Source organism: Balaenoptera borealis (genome assembly GCF_965194805.1).
Source record: "Balaenoptera borealis genome assembly, contig: HAP1_SCAFFOLD_1423, whole genome shotgun sequence".
In the NCBI taxonomy this organism is placed as follows: domain Eukaryota; kingdom Metazoa; phylum Chordata; class Mammalia; order Artiodactyla; family Balaenopteridae; genus Balaenoptera; species Balaenoptera borealis.
In genome coordinates, this window is record NW_028122800.1 from 69,423 (window position 1) to 75,422 (window position 6,000).

Below are 6,000 nucleotides of genomic sequence, written 5' to 3' on the forward strand. Positions count from 1 at the left end.
CAGAATGGAATAGTAGCCTCGGGGAAAAAATGAACAATGCCGTTTTCAGGACTACAGTAGAGCCTAGAAATAATAATATAAGGTTAAGTAAGTCAAAAGGGTATGACAAATATCCTATGATATCATTTATACATGTTATCCTAAGATAGCTACCAATGAACATATTTCCACAGAAAAAGACACTCACAGACTTATGAAATAAACTAATGGTTAGCCAAAATGAAAGGTGGGAGGATGGGTTAACTAGGACTATGGGGTTAACATACATATACTAATGTATGTTAAGTGTATAAAAACATATAACAGATAAACTGTATGAATTATATAATCACCAATACCTTTAAAATATACATTTTGTAATCACATACATGGTAAAAGGACCCGAGGATGAACAGACATATGTATGAATCATTGAGCAGATTCTGTACAGCCAGGCAATCAAAACACTAAAATCAAATTTACTCCGATAAGAAATAGAAATTAAATTTAAAAAACAAACATAAGTAAGGAGACATAAACTTCTGGAGGCTTCTCCCAGCACATTCCACTCTAATTTACAACCTCGGAACACTACCTCCAGGAAGACTCTGTTGCCATAGTAACAAGAGTTGAGAACGTAATAATGCTGCCGCCTTGTGGCTGTTTCCCACAACAGCAGCTTTAAACCCAGTGCTAATGGTTGCTTAATAGTCAAAACGACTGCAGGGGTCTAAATGACACCTGCCCTCAAAAAATGCCCTGGGGTAGGGAATACGCAAGAAAATTCAACACATGAGAAATTTTTCAAAAAGTGAATATGAAGAGGGAAGTTGTACTCACACTTTAACAAAAAAAGGAAAAGAAGAAAAAGGATATGCCTAAAGATCAGTATAAGGAATTATTCGCCACATGCGTATCCAACCTCCAAAAAGGTTTCAGCTCACACCAGTCAAATGGCCATCAGCAAAAAGTCTACAAACTATAAATGCTGAAGGGGTTTTAGAGAAATGTATACCTTCTATCTGCTGCTGGGATGTAAAGTGGTAACAGCACTAACGCAAACTGAATGGAGCTGCTTGAAAAGGTAAAAATTGAGCTACCATATGATGCGGCAGGGCACCTTTTGGGCCTATAACCTAAGACCACCTGAATCGGAAAGACACAGGCAGGCAAATGAGCACTGCAGCAATATTGAAATAGCCAATACATGGAAGCAGAAAAAAGGTTCATAAACAGATGAATGGACAAAGAAGAAGTGGTATACGTACCAAATAGAATAGTAGCCTCGGGAAAAAAATGAACAATGCCGTTTTCAGGACTACAGTTGAGCCTAGAAATAATCATATAAGGTTAAGTAACTCAAAAGGGTACGACAAATATCCTATGATAATATTTATACATGTTATCCTAAGATTGCTACCAATGAACATATTTCCACAGAAAAAGACACTCACAGACTTATGAAATAAACTAATGGTTAGCAAAATGAAAGGTGGGAGGATGGGTAAATTAGGACTATGGGGTTAACATACATATACTAATGTATGTTAAGTGTATAAAAACATATAACAGATAAACTGTATGAATTATATAATCACCAATACCTTTAAAATATACATTTTGTAATCACATACATGGTAACAGGACCCGAAGATGAACAGACATATGTATGAATCATTGAGCAGATCCTGTACAGCCAGGCAATCAAAACACTCTAATCAAATTTACTTTGATAAGAAATAGAAATGAAATTTAAAAACAAACATAAGTAAGGAGACATAAACTTCTGGGGGCTTGTCCCAGCACATTCCACTCTAATTTACAACCTCAGAACACTACCTCCAGGAATATTCTGTTGCCCTAGTAACAAGAGTTGAGAACGTAATAATGCTGACGCCTTGTGGCTGTTTCCCACAACAGCAGCTTTAAACCCAGTGCTAACGGTTGCTTAATAGTCACAACGACTGCAGGGGTCTAAATGACACCTGCCCTCAAAAAGTGCCCTTGGGTAGGGAATAGGCAAGAAAATTCAACACATGAGAAATTTTTCAAAAAGTGAATATGAAGAGGGAAGTTGTACTCACACTTTAACAAAAAAAGGAAAAGAAGAAAAAGGATATGCCTAAAGATCAGTATAAGGAATTATTCGCCACATGCGTATCCAACCTCCATAAAGGTTTCAGCTCACAACAGTCAAATGGCCATCAGCAAAAGTCTACAAACTATAAATGCTGAAGGTGTTTTAGAGAAATGTGTACCTTTAATCTGCTGCTGGGATGTAAAGTGGTAACAGCACTAACACAAACTGAATGGAGCTGCTTGAAAAGGTAGAAATTGAGCTACCATATGATGCGGCAGGGCACCTCTCGGGCTTATAACCTAAGACCACCAGAATCGGAAAGACACAGGCAGTCAAATGTGCACTGCAGCAATACTGAAATAGCCAAGACATGGAAGCAAAAAAAGGTCCATAAACAGATGAATGGACAGAGAAGAAGTGGTATATGGACAGAATGGAATAGTAGCCTCGGGAAAAAAATGAACAATGCCGTTTTCAGGACTACAGTAGAGCCTAGAAATAATAATATAAGGTTAAGTTAGTCAAAAGGGTATGACAAATATCCTATGACATCATTTATACATGTTATCCTAAGATTGCTACCAATGAACATATTTCCACAGAAAAAGACACTCACAGACTTATCAAATAAACTAATGGTTAGCCAAAATGAAAGGTGGGAGGACGGGTAAATTAGGACTATGGGGTTAACATACATATACTAATGTATGTTAAGTGTATAAAAACATATAACAGATAAACTGTATGAATTATATAATCACCAATACCTTTAAAATATACATTCTGTAATCACATACATGGTAACAGAACCCGAAGATGAACAGACATATGTAGGAATCATTGAGCAGTTTCTGTACAGCCAGACAATCAAAACACTCTAATCAAATTTACTCCGATAAGAAATAGAAATTAAATTTAAAAAACAAACCTAAGTAAGGAGACATAAACTTCTGGGGGCTTGTCCCAGCACATTCCACTCTAATTTACAACCTCGGAACACTACCTCCAGGAAGATTCTGTTGCCCTAGTAACAAGAGATGAGAACGTAATAATGCTGCCGCCTTGTGGCTCTTTCCCACAACAGCAGCTTTAAACCCAGTGCTAATGGTTGCTTAATAGTCACATGGACTGCAGGGCTCTAAATGACACCTGCCCTGAAAAATGCCCTGGGGTAGGGAATAGGCAAGAATATTCAACACATGAGAAATTTTTCAAGAAGTCAATAAGAGGAGGGAAGTTGTACTCACTCTTTAAAAAAAAGGAAAAGAAAAAAAAGGACATGCCTAAAGCTCAGTAGAATGAATTATTAGACACATGCAAATTCAAATTCAAAAAGGTTTCAGCTCACACCAGTCGTTTCCATCAGCAAAATGTCTACAAACTATAAATGCTGAAGGGGTTTTAGAGAACTGTGTACCTTCTAGCTGCTGGTGGGATGTAAAGTGGTAACAGCACTAACACAAACTGAATGGAGCTGCTTGAAAAGATAAAAATTGAGCTACCATATGATGCGGCAGGTCACCTTTTGGGCCTATAACCTAAGACCACCTGAATCGGAAAGACACAGGCAGGCAAATGAGCACTGCAGCAATATTGAAATAGCCAAGACATGGAAGCAGAAAAAAGGTTCATAAACAGATGAATGGACAAAGAAGAAGTGGTATACGTACCAAATAGAATAGTAGCCTCGGGGAAAAAATGAACAATGCCGTTTTCAGGACTACAGTTGAGCCTAGAAATAATCATATAACGTTAAGTAACTCAAAAGGGTACGACAAATATCCTATGAAAACATTTATACATGTTATCCTAAGATTGCTACCAATGAACATATTTCCACAGAAAAAGACACTCACAGACTTATCAAATAAACTAATGGTTAGCCAAAATGAAAGGTGGGAGGATGGGTAAATTAGGACTATGGGGTTAACATACATATACTAATGTATGTTAAGTGTATAAAAACATATAACAGATAAACTGTATGAATTATATAATCACCAATACCTTTAAAATATACATTTTGTAATCACATACATGGTAACAGGACCCGAAGATGAACAGACATATGTATGAATCATTGAGCAGATTCTGTACAGCCAGGCAATCAAAACACTCTAATCAAATTTACTCTGATAAGAAATAGAAATTAAATTTAAAAAACAAACATAAGTAAGGAGACATAAACTTCTGGGGGCTTGTCCCAGCACATTCCACTCTAATTTACAACCTCGGAACACTACCTCCAGGAAGACTCTGTTGCCGTAGTAACAAGAGTTGAGAACGTAATAATGCTGCGGCCTTGTGGCTGTTTCCCACAATAGCAGCTTTAAACCCAGTACTAATAGTTGCTTAATAGTCACAAGGACTGCAGGGCTCTAAATGACACCTGCCCTGAAAAATGCCCTGGGGTAGGGAATAGGCAAGAAAATTCAACACATGAGAAATTTTTCAAGAAGTCAATAAGAGGAGGGAAGTTGTACTCACTCTTTAAAAAAAAAGGAAAAGAAAAAAAAGGACATGCCTAAAGCTCAGTATAAGGAATTATTAGACACATGCAAATTCAAATTCAACAAGGTTTCAGCTCACACCAGTCATTTCCATCAGCAAAATGTCTAGAAACTATAAATGCTGAAGGGGTTTTAGAGAACTGTGTACCTTCTAGCTGCTGGTGGGATGTAAAGTGGTAACAGCACTAACGCAAACTGAATGGAGCTTCTTGAAAAGGTAAAAATTGAGCTACCATATGATGCAGCAGGTCACCCTTTGGGCCTATAACCTAAGACCACCTGAATCGGAAAGACACAGGCAGGCAAATGAGCACTGCAGCAATATTGAAATAGCCAAGACATGGAAGCAGAAAAAAGGTTCATAAACAGATGAATGGACAAAGAAGAAGTAGTATACGTACCAAATAGAATAGTAGCCTGGGGAAAAAAATGAACAACGCCGTTTTCAGGACTACAGTTGAGCCTAGAAATAATCATATATGGTTAAGTAACTCAAAAGGGTACGACAAAGATCCTATGATAATATTTATACATGTTATCCTAAGATTGCTACCAATGAACATATTTCCACAGAAAAAGACACTCACAGACTTATGAAATAAACTAATGGTTAGCAAAATGAAAGGTGGGAGGATGGATAAATTAGGACTATGGGGTTAACATACATATACTAATGTATGTTAAGTGTATAAAAACATATAACAGATAAACTGTATGAATTATATAATCACCAATACCTTTAAAATATACATTCTGTAATCACATACATGGTAACAGAACCCGAAGATGAACAGACATATGTAGGAATCATTGAGCAGTTTCTGTACAGCCAGACAATCAAAACACTCTAATCAAAATTACTCCGATAAGAAATAGAAATTAAATTTAAAAAACAAACCTAAGTAAGGAGACATAAACTTCTGGGGGCTTGTCCCAGCACATTCCACTCTAATTTACAACCTCGGAAACTACCTCCAGGAAGATTCTGTTGCCCTAGTAACAAGAGATGAGAACGTAATAATGCTGCCGCCTTGTGGCTCTTTCCCACAACAGCAGCTTTAAACCCAGTGCTAATGGTTGCTTAATAGTCACATGGACTGCAGGGCTCTAAATGACACCTGCCCTGAAAAATGCCCTGGGGTAGGGAATAGGCAAGAATATTCAACACATGAGAAATTTTTCAAGAAGTCAATAAGAGGAGGGAAGTTGTACTCACTCTTTAAAAAAAAGGAAAAGAAAAAAAAGGACATGCCTAAAGCTCAGTAGAATGAATTATTAGACACATGCAAATTCAAATTCAAAAAGGTTTCAGCTCACACCAGTCGTTTCCATCAGCAAAATGTCTACAAACTATAAATGCTGAAGGGGTTTTAGAGAAATGTGTACCTTCTAGCTGCTGGTGGGATGTAAAGTGGTAACAGCACTAACACA